The sequence below is a fragment of the Oncorhynchus mykiss genome, chromosome 27, assembly GCF_057628025.1.
Source record: "Oncorhynchus mykiss isolate SJ-2025 chromosome 27, ASM5762802v1, whole genome shotgun sequence".
NCBI classification, from domain to species: domain Eukaryota; kingdom Metazoa; phylum Chordata; class Actinopteri; order Salmoniformes; family Salmonidae; genus Oncorhynchus; species Oncorhynchus mykiss.
Genome location: NC_143048.1, coordinates 48,407,695 through 48,420,000, shown reverse-complemented (window position 1 = coordinate 48,420,000; position 12,306 = coordinate 48,407,695).

Here is a 12,306-nt window from a genome sequence, read left to right as displayed (position 1 = left end):
AATAATGTACTCTACTATCTAATAATAATGTAGTAGTGTCTAATAATGATGTAATAATGTACTACTATCTAATAATAATGTAATAATGCACTACTCTCTAATAATAATGTACTACTCTATAATAATAATGTAATAATGTACTACTATCTAATAATAATTTACTAGTATCTAATAATGATGTACTACTATTTAATAAGAATGTACTACTATATGATAATGATGTACTACTATCTAATAATAATGTAATAATGTACTACTATATAACAAGAATGTACTCCTATCTAATAATAATGTACTATTATCTAATAATGATGTAATAATGTACTGCTATCTAATAATAATGTAATAATGCACTACTCTCTAATAATAATGTACTACTCTATAATAATAATGTAAAAATGTACTACTATCTAATAATAATGTACTACTATCTAATAATAATGTACTACTATCTAATAAAAATGTACTAGTATCTAATAATAATGTACTACTATCTAATAATAATGTACTGCTATCTAATAATAATGTACTGCTATCTAATAATAATGTACTGCTATCTAATAATAATGTACTGCTATCTAATAATAATGTACTACTATCTAATAATAATATAGTAGTATCTAATAATAATGTAATAATGTACTCTACTATCTAATAATAATGTACTGCTATCTAATAATAATGTACTGCTATCTAATAATAATGTACTGCTATCTAATAATAATGTACTACTATCTAATAATAATATAGTAGTATCTAATAATAATGTAATAATGTACTCTACTATCTAATAATAATGTACTGCTATCTAATAATAATGTACTACTATCTAATAATAATGTACTGCTATCTAATAATAATGTACTGCTATCTAATAATAATGTACTACTATCTAATAATAATATAGTAGTATCTAATAATAATGTAATAATGTACTCTACTATCTAATAATAATGTACTGCTATCTAATAATAATGTACTACTATCTAATAATAATATAGTAGTATCTAATAATAATGTAATAATGTACTACTATCTAATAATAATGTACTGCTATCTAATAATAATGTACTGCTATCTAATAATAATGTACTGCTATCTAATAATAATGTACTACTATCTAATAATAATGTACTGCTATCTAATAATAATGTAATAATGTACTACTATCTAATAATAATGTACTACTATATAATAATAATGTACTGCTATCTAATAATAATGTACTGCTATCTAATAATAATGTACTGCTATCTAATAATAATGTACTACTATCTAATAATAATGTACTGCTATCTAATAATAATGTAATAATGTACTACTATCTAATAATAATGTACTGCTATCTAATAATAATGTAATAATGTACTACTATCTAATAATAATGTACTACTATATAATAATAATGTACTGCTATCTAATAATAATGTACTGCTATCTAATAATAATGTACTACTATCTAATAATAATGTACTGCTATCTAATAATAATGTAATAATGTACTACTATCTAATAATAATGTAATACTATCTAATAATAATGTACTGCTATCGAATAATAATGTACTACTATATAATAATAATGTACTGCTATCTAATAATAATGTACTACTATCTAATAATAATGTACTGCTATCTAATAATAATGTACTACTATCTAATAATAATGTACTGCTATCTAATAATAATGTACTGCTATCTAATAATAATGTACTACTATATAATAATAATAATGTCCTACTATCTAATAATGATGTAATAATGTACTAGTATCTAATAATGATGTAATAATGTACTGCTATCTAATAATAATGTAATAATGTACTACTATCTAATAATAATGTACTGCTATCGAATAATAATGTACTACTATATAATAATAATGTACTGCTATCTAATAATAATGTACTGCTATCTAATAATAATGTACTACTATCTAATAATAATGTACTGCTATCTAATAATAATGTACTGCTATCTAATAATAATGTACTGCTATCTAATAATGATGTAATAATGTACTAGTATCTAATAATGATGTAATAATGTACTGCTATCTAATAATAATGTACTACTATCTAATAATGATGTACTACTATCTAATAATAATGTACTACTATCTAATAATAATGTACTGCTATCTAATAATAATGTACTGCTATCTAATAATAATGTAATAATGTACTGCTATCTAATAATAATGTACTGCTATCTAATAATAATGTAATAATGTACTGCTATCTAATAATAATGTACTGCTATCTAATAATAATGTAATAAGCTACTACTATATAATAATAATGTACTGCTATATAATAATAATAATGTCCTACTATCTAATAATGATGTAATAATGTACTAGTATCTAATAATGATGTAATAATGTACTGCTATCTAATAATAATGTACTACTATCTAATAATAATGTACTACTATCTAATAATAATGTACTGCTATCTAATAATAATGTACTACTATCTAATAATAATGTACTGCTATCTAATAATAATGTACTGCTATCTAATAATAATGTACTACTATATAATAATAATAATGTCCTACTATCTAATAATGATGTAATAATGTACTAGTATCTAATAATGATGTAATAATGTACTGCTATCTAATAATAATGTAATAATGTACTACTATCTAATAATAATGTACTGCTATCTAATAATAATTATGTACTACTATCTAATAATGATGTATTAATGTACTACTATCTAATAATCATGTACTACTATATAATAATAATGTACAACTATATAATAATGGTGTAATAATAACTACTATCTAATAATAATGTACTACTATATAATAATGATGTACTACTATATAATAATAATGTAATAATGTACTACTATCTAATAATAATGTACTACTATATAATAATAATGTACCACTATCTAATAATGATGTAATAATGTACTAGTATCTAATAATGATGTACTACTATCTAATAATAATGTACTATTATCTAATAATGATGTAATAATGTACTACTATCTAATAATAATGTAATAATGTACTGCTATCTAATAATAATGTAATACTGTACTGATATCTCATAATAATGTGCTACTATATAATAATAATGTAATAATGTACTACTATCTAATAATGATGTAATAATGTACTGGTATCTAATAATAATGTACTACTATATAATAATAATGTAATAATTGTACTACTATCTAATAATAATGTACTACTATCAAATAATGACGCTGATTATGTAAAACAGCTTCTATCTCTGAAGGATATTCATGGTTGTAATGTCTGTCTAATTAGATGGGTTGTTTAGTGCTTGATTTAAATAGTAGCCTCTCCTATCGTCTCTTAATCAGCTGCAGCCAATGGTCCATGCCCAGACACAAACCAACTAATTAACCAAGGCTGTGATCAGGGAGGGGGGGGGGGGGGGGGAGAAGGAAAAACAGACAGTGAGACAGAGAGACAGAGTGAGACAGAGAGAGAAAGACAGAGAGAGAGACAGAGAGAGAGACAGACAGACAGACAGACAGACAGACAGACAGACAGACAGACAGACAGAGAGGTAGAGAGGTAGAGACAGACAGAGAGAGAGAAAGAGAGGGAGGTAGAGAGACAGAGAGAGACAGAGAGAGAGAGAGAGAGAAAGAGAGAGAGAGAGAGAGACAGAGAGAGAGAGAGGAAGAGAGGGAGAGCGACAGGGAGAGAGAGAGAGGTAGAGAGGTAGAGAGAGACAGAGGTAGAGAGAGAGACAGAGAGAGAGAGAGACAGAGATAGAGAGAGACAGAGACAGAGAGGTAGAGAGACAGAGAGAGAGGTAGGGGTAGTGGTAGAGAGACAGAGAGAGAGGTAGGGGTAGTGGTAGAGAGTATTTAACCATTTGATGAGGTTTGCTGCTACATTTTCTACATTAATAATGGAAATAATTTAGTGGTAATTACGCGTGGTGGTGTATTATTTAGGAGGTACTAAGACCACACACAGACGGCTGGGTTAGAGAGACAAAGGAGGAGGACAGAGCGGTAAATTCATATTTTTTTAAAGTCTCTGACTTTCTCTGTCTCATTTCTTAGCAAGATGTCTTCAGCTGAAAAATGGGATCGTTGAGGTTGGCAAATATTACAGCATTCTGTATGCGATACTTTATAACGTATATATTTTCAAAGCTATTTTTTTTCAACTTGGTTTCAGCTGTGACAGTGGCATAACGACAAAATAGCTAATTATTCCTACATGAATTGACCTGACATAGCTAGAAGCCATCAATGTATGCCAAGCCATCAATTGTCAGGAGCATGGGGGTACTCAGCAAGGGCTGGATGCCTCAGCGATGCCCCTGTCCTATGAAACCTCCCACCAACGGCACAGTCATCCTCTTAGCCATAGCAGAGGCGATGAGGAGAGGAGATGAGGAGGGGAGGAGAGGAGAAAAGGAGGAGAGGAGGAGAGGAGGGGGGGACATGTCACAGCTTCTCCTAGACATTGTTGATGTGGCTGCTGGCTGCATGGCTGGCTGCTGTGTGTGAAAAGTCCACTCCAATCACGGACTGCAATTTCTTGGGGGAGAGACTGAGGCAAGAGACACTTTTTTAAATGTATTTTTTTATATAAACCATTTTGCCACAGATCGAGAGAAGGGGGAGAGTGTGTGTGTGAGAGAGAGAAGGGGAGAGACAGGGAAAGGGAGAGAGTTAGAGAGAGTGTGGGAGAGGGAAAGAGAGAGAGAGAGATGAGGGGAGACAGGGAAAGGGAGCGATAGCAGCAGTGCTCGTGGGAGAACGATCATATTTGTTTTCCAAACAGGCATCAGTAACCATGGAGAGGCGAAGATCATTGTCATGCTACAGCTGCCTCGCTCTCCGCTCTTCTCTCTCTCTCTCTCTCTCTCGCTCTCACACACACTCTCTCCCTTCCCCCCTCTCTCTCTCTCTCTCTCTCTCATTTCAATTCAAGGGGCTTTATTGGCATGGGAAACATATGTTAAAATTGCCAAAGCAAGTGAAGTAGATAATAAACAAAAGTGAAACAAACAATAAAAATTAACAGTAAACATTACACTCACAGAAGTTCCAGAAGAATAAAGACATTTCAAACGTCATATTATGTGTATACACCCTGTGGTAACGATGTGCAAATAGTTCAAGTACAAAAGGGAAAATAAACAAACATAAATATGGGTTGTATTTACAACGGTGTTTGTTCTTCACTGGTTGCCCTTTTCTTGCTGCTGTGATGGCACACTGTGGTATTTCACCCAGTAGATATGGGAGTTTATCAAAATCTGCTTTGTTTTCTAATTCTTTGTGGATCTGTGTAATCTGAGGGAAATATGTGTCTCTAATATGGTCATAGATTTGGCAGGAGGTTAGGAAGTGCAGCTCAGTTTCCACCTCATATTCTCAATAGCAAGGCTATGCTCACTGAGTCTGTAAATAGTCAAAGCTTTCCTTAAGTTTGAGTCAGTCACAGTGGTCAGGTATTGTGCCACTGTGTACTCTCTGTTTAGGGCCAAATAGCATTCTAGTTTGCTCAGTTTTTTTGTTAATTCTTTCCAATGTGTCAAGTAATTATCTTTTTGTTTTCTCATGATTTGGTTGGGTCTAATTGTGCTGTTGTCCTGGGGCTCTGTAGGGTGTGTTTGTGTTTGTGAACAGAGCCCCAGGACCAGCTTGCTTAGGGGACTCTTCTCCAGGTTCATCTCTCTGTAGGTGATGGCTTTGCTATGGAAGGTTTGGGAATCGCTTCCTTTTAGGTGGTTGTAGAATTTAACGGCTATTTTCTGGATTTTGATCATTTGAGGGCAATTTAAGTGTTTTTAGTCAGATCCTAAGTGGTATGTCAAATTTTAGGTTTATTTTGATGGCATAGAAGGCCCTTCTTGCCTTGCCTCTCAGATCGTTCACAGCTTTGTGGAAGTTACCTGTGGCGCTGATGTTTAGGTCGAGGTGTGTATAGCTTTTTGTGTGCTCTAGGGTAGTTGTGTTGCCATGGTGACTGGACCTTTTTTTGGAACACCATTATTTTGGTCTTGAGGTTAGTAACAGTGACTATAGTTCAGGGTACTGGGTGGAGGCTAGTAACAGTGACTATAGTTCAGGGCAGGGTACTGGGGGGAGACTAGTAACAGTGACTATAGCTCAGGGTACTGGGGGGAGACTAGTAACAGTGACTATAGTTCAGGTCACTGGGTGGAGGCTAGTAACAGTGACTATAGTTCAGGGTACTGGGGGAGGCTAGTAACAGTGACTATAGTTCAGGGTACTGGGGGACGCTAGTAACAGTGACTATAGTTCAGGGTACTGGGGGAGGCTAGTAACAGTGACTATAGTTCAGGGTACTGGGGGAGGCTAGTAACAGTGACTATAGTTCAGGGTACTGGGGGAGGCTAGTAACAGTGACTATACGTCAGGGTACTGGGGGGATACTAGTAACAGTGACTATAGTTCAGGGTACTGGGTGGAGGCTAGTAACAGTGACTATAGTTCAGGGTACTGGGGGAGGCTAGTAACAGTGACTATAGTTCAGGGTACTGGGGGGAGGCTAGTAACAGTGACTATAGTTCAGGGTACTGGGGGGAGACTAGTAACAGTGACTATAGTTCAGGGTACTGGGGGGAGACCAGTAACAGTGACTATAGTTCAGGGCAGGGTACTGGGGGAGGCTAGTAGCAGTGACTATAGCTCAGGGTACTGGGGGGAGACAAGTAACAGTGACTATAGTTCAGGGTACTGGGGGGAGACTAGTAACAGTGACTATAGTGCAGGGTACTGGGGGGAGACTAGTAACAGTGGCTATAGTTCAGGTTACTGGGGGGAGGCTAGTAACAGTGACTATAGTTCAGGGTACTGGGGGAGGCTAGTAACAGTGACTATAGTTCAGGGTACTGGGGGAGGCTAGTAACAGTGACTATAGTTCAGGGTACTGGGTGGAGGCTAGTAACAGTGACTATAGTTCAGGGTACTGGGGGAGGCTAGTAACAGTGACTATAGTTCAGGGTACTGGGGGGAGACTAGTAACAGTGACTATAGTTCAGGTCACTGGGTGGAGGCTAGTAACAGTGACTATAGTTCAGGGTACTGGGGGAGGCTAGTAACAGTGACTATAGTTCAGGGTACTGGGGGAGGTTAGTAACAGTGACTATAGTTCAGGGTACTGGGGGAGGCTAGTAACAGTGACTATAGTTCAGGGTACTGGGGGAGGCTAGTAACAGTGACTATAGTTCAGGGTACTGGGGGGAGGTTAGTAACAGTGACTATAGTTCAGGGTACTGGGGGAGGCTAGTAACAGTGACTATAGTTCAGGGTACTGGGGGGAGGCTAGTAACAGTGACTATAGTTCAGGGTACTGGGGGGAGACTAGTAACAGTGACTATAGTTCAGGGTACTGGGGGGAGACCAGTAACAGTGACTATAGTTCAGGGCAGGGTACTGGGGGAGGCTAGTAGCAGTGACTATAGCTCAGGGTACTGGGGGGAGACAAGTAACAGTGACTATAGTTCAGGGTACTGGGGGGAGACTAGTAACAGTGACTATAGTGCAGGGTACTGGGGGGAGACTAGTAACAGTGGCTATAGTTCAGGGTACTGGGTGGAGGCTAGTAACAGTGACTATAGTTCAGGGCAGGGTACTGGGGAGAGACTAGTTACAGTGACTATAGTTCAGGGTACTGGGTGGAGGCTAGTAACAGTGACTATAGTTCAGGGTACTGGGTGGAGGCTAGTAACAGTGACTATAGATCAGAGTACTGGGTGGAGGCTAGTAACAGTGACTATTGTTCAGTGCAGGGTACTGGGGGGAAACTAGCAACCGTGACTATAGTCCAGGGAACTGGGGGAGGCTAGTAACAGTGACTATAGTTCAGGGTACTGGGGGGAGACTAGTAACAGTGACTTTAGTTCAGTTCAGGGTACTGGGGGGAAACTAGTAACAGTGACTATAGTTCAGGGTACTGGGGGAGGCTAGTAACAGTGACTATAGCTCAGGGCAGGGTACTGGGGAGGCTAGTAACAGTGACTATAGTTCAGGGCAGGGTACTGGGTGAAGGCTAGTAACAGTGACTATAGTTCAGGGTACTGGGGGAGGCTAGTAACAGTGACTATAGTTCAGGGTACTGGGGGGGATACTAGTAACAGTGACTATAGTTCAGGGTACTGTGGGGAGACTAGTAACAGTGACTATAGTTCAGGGCAGGGTACTGGGGAGACTAGTAACAGTGACTATAGTTCAGGGTACTGGGTGGAGACTAGTAACAGTGACTATAGTTCAGGGTACTGGGGGAGGCTAGTAACAGTGAATATAGTTCAGGGCAGGGTACTGGGGGAGGCTAGTAACAGTGACTATTGTTCACGGTATTGGGTGGAGGCTAGTAACAGTGACTATAGTTCAGGGTACTGGGGGGAGACTAGTAACAGTGACTATAGTTCAGGGACATGGGGGAGGCTAGTAACAGTGACTATAGTTCAGGGTACTGGGGGGAGACTAGTAACAGTGACTTTAGTTCAGTTCAGGGTACTGGGGGGAAACTAGTAACAGTGACTATAGTTCAGGGTACTGGGGGAGGCTAGTAACAGTGACTATAGCTCAGGGCAGGGTACTGGGGGAGGCTAGTAACAGTGACTATAGTTCAGGGTACTGGGGGAGAGTAGTAACAGTGACTATAGTTCAGGGTACTGGGGGGAGACTAGTAACAGTGACTATAGTTCAGGGTACTGTGGGAGGCTAGTAACAGTGACTATAGTTCAGGGCAGGGTACTGGGTGGAGGCTAGTAACAGTGACTATAGTGCAGGGTACTGGGGGGAGACTAGTAACAGTGACTATAGTTCAGGGTACCTGGGGGAGGCTAGTAACAGTGACTATAGTTCAGGGTACTGGGGGGAGGCTAGTAACAGTGACTATAGTTCAGGGTACTGGGGGAGGCTAGTAACAGTGACTATAGTTCAGGGCAGGGTACTGGGTGGAGGCTAGTAACAGTGACTATAGTTCAGGGTACTGGGTGGAGGCTAGTAACAGTGACTATAGTTCAGGGCAGGGTACTGGGTGGAGGCTAGTAACAGTGACTATAGTTCAGGGTACTGGGGGAGGCTAGTAACAGTGACTATAGTTCATGGCAGGGTACTGGGTGGAGGCTAGTAACAGTGACTATAGTTCAGGGTACTGGGTGGAGGCTAGTAACAGTGACTATAGTTCAGGGCAGGGTACTGGGTGGAGGCTAGTAACAGTGACTATAGTTCAGGGTACTGGGGAGGCAAGTAACAGTGACTATAGTTCAGGGCAGGGTACTGGGTGAAGGCTAGTAACAGTGACTATAGTTCAGGGTACTGGGGGAGGCTAGTAACAGTGACTATAGTTCAGGGTACTGGGGGGATACTAGTAACAGTGACTATAGTTCAGGGTACTGTGGGGAGACTAGTAACAGTGACTATAGTTCAGGGCAGGGTACTGGGGAGACTAGTAACAGTGACTATAGTTCAGGGTACTGGGTGGAGACTAGTAACAGTGACTATAGTTCAGGGTATTGGGGGAGGCTAGTAACAGTGACTTTAGTTCAGGGCAGGGTACTGGGTGGAGGCTAGTAACAGTGAATATAGTTCAGGGCAGGGTACTGGGGGAGGCTAGTAACAGTGACTATTGTTCAGGGTATTGGGTGGAGGCTAGTAACAGTGACTATAGTTCAGGGACATGGGGGAGGCTAGTAACAATGACTATAGTTCAGGGTACTGGGGGGAGACTAGTAACAGTGACTATAGTTCAGGGTACTGGGGGAGGCTAGTAACAGTGACTATAGTTCAGGGCAGCGTACTGGGTGGAGGCTAGTAACAGTGACTATAGTTCAGGGTACTGGGGGAGGCTAGTAACAATGACTATAGTTCAGGGTACTGGGGGAGGCTAGTAACAGTGACTATAGTTCAGGGTACTGGGGGAGGCTAGTAACAGTTACTATAGTTCAGGGCAGAGTACTGGGTGGAGGCTAGTAACAGTGACTATAGTTCAGGGTACTCGGGGAGGCTAGTAACAGTGACTATAGTTCAAGGTACTGGGGGAGGCTAGTAACAGTGACTATAGTTCAGGGCAGGGTACTGGGGGAGGCTAGTAACAGTGACTATAGTTCAGGGTATTGGGTGGAGGCTAGTAACAGTGACTAAAGTTCAGGGTACTGGGGGGAGACTAGTAACAGTGACTATAGTTCAGGGTATTTGGTGGAGGCTAGTAACAGTGACTATAGTTCAGGTCACTGGGTGGAGAATAGTAACAGTGACTATAGTTCAGGGTACTGGGGGAGGCTAGTAACAGTGACTATAGTTCAGGGTACTGGGGAAGGCTAGTAACAGTTACTATAGTTCAGGGCAGGGAACTGGGTAGGCTAGTAACAGTGACTATAGTTCAGGGTATTGGGTGGAGGCTAGTAACAGTGACTAAAGTTCAGGGTACTGGGGGGAGACTAGTAACAGTGACTATAGTTCAGGGTATTTGGTGGAGGCTAGTAACAGTGACTATAGTTCAGGGCAGGGTACTGGGGGAGGCTAGTAACAGTGACTATAGTTCAGGGTATTGGGTGGAGGCTAGTAACAGTGACTAAAGTTCAGGGTACTGGGGGGAGACGAGTAACAGTGACTATAGTTCAGGGTATTTGGTGGAGGCTAGTAACAGTGACTATAGTTCAGGTCACTGGGTGGAGAATAGTAACAGTGACTATAGTTCAGGGTACTGGGGGAGGCTAGTAACAGTGACTATAGTTCAGGGTACTGGGGGAGGCTAGTAACAGTGACTATAGTTCAGGGTACTGGTGGAGGCTAGTAACAGTGACTATAGTTCAGGGTACTGGGGGAGGCTAGTAACAGTGACTATAGTTCAGGGTACTGGGGGAGACTAGTAACAGTGACTATAGTTCAGGTTACTGGGGGAAGGCTAGTAACAGTGACTATAGTTCAGGGTACTGGGGGGAGGCTAGTAACAGTGACTATAGTTCAGGGTACTGTGGGGAGACTAGTAACAGTGACTATAGTTCAGGGTACTGGGGGGAGACTAGTAACAGTGACTATAGTTCAGGGTACTGGGGGAGGCTAGTAACAGTGACTATAGTTCAGGGCAGGGTACTGGGGGGAGGCTAGTAACAGTGACTATAGTTCAGGGTACTGGGTGGAGGCTAGTAACAGTGACTATAGTTCAGGGTACTGGGGGGGGCTAGTAACAGTGACTATAGTTCAGGGTACTGGGGGAGGCTAGTAACAGTGACTATAGTTCAGGGTACTGGGGGGAGGCTAGTGACAGTGATTATAGTTCAGGGTACTGGGGGAGGCTAGTAACAGTGACTATAGTTCAGGCCAGGGTACTGGGGGGAGGTTAGTAACAGTGACTATAGTTCAGGGTACTGGGTTAGGGCTAGTAACAGTGACTATAGTTCAGGGCATGGTACTGGGGGGTGGCTAGTAACAGTGACTATAGTTCAGGGTACTGGGTGGAGGCTAGTAACAGTGACTATAGTTCAGGGTACTGGGGCGGGCTAGTAACAGTGACTACAGTTCAGGGCAGGGTACTGGGTGAAGGCTAGTAACAGTGACTATAGTTCAGGGTACTGGGGGAGGCTAGTAACAGTGACTATAGTTCAGGGTACTGGGGGGGATACTAGTAACAGTGACTATAGTTCAGGGTACTGTGGGGAGACTAGTAACAGTGACTATAGTTCAGGGCAGGGTACTGGGGAGACTAGTAACAGTGACTATAGTTCAGGGTACTGGGTGGAGACTAATAACAGTGACTATAGTTCAGGGTACTGGGGGAGGCTAGTAACAGTGAATATAGTTCAGGGCAGGGTACTGGGGGAGGCTAGTAACAGTGACTATCGTTCACGGTATTGGGTGGAGGCTAGTAACAGTGACTATAGTTCAGGGTACTGGGGGGAGACTAGTAACAGTGACTTTAGTTCAGTTCAGGGTACTGGGGGGAAACTAGTAACAGTGACTATAGTTCAGGGTACTGGGGGAGGCTAGTAACAGTGACTATAGCTCAGGGCAGGGTACTGGGGGAGGCTAGTAACAGTGACTATAGTTCAGGGTACTGGGGGAGAGTAGTAACAGTGACTATAGTTCAGGGTACTGGGGGGAGACTAGTAACAGTGACTATAGTTCAGGGTACTGGGGGAGGCTAGTAACAGTGACTATAGTTCAGGGCGGGGTACTGGGTGGAGGCTAGTAACAGTGACTATAGTGCAGGGTACTGGCGGGAGACTAGTAACAGTGACTATAGTTCAGGGTACCTGGGGGAGGCTAGTAACAGTGACTATAGTTCAGGGTACTGGGGGAGGCTAGTAACAGTG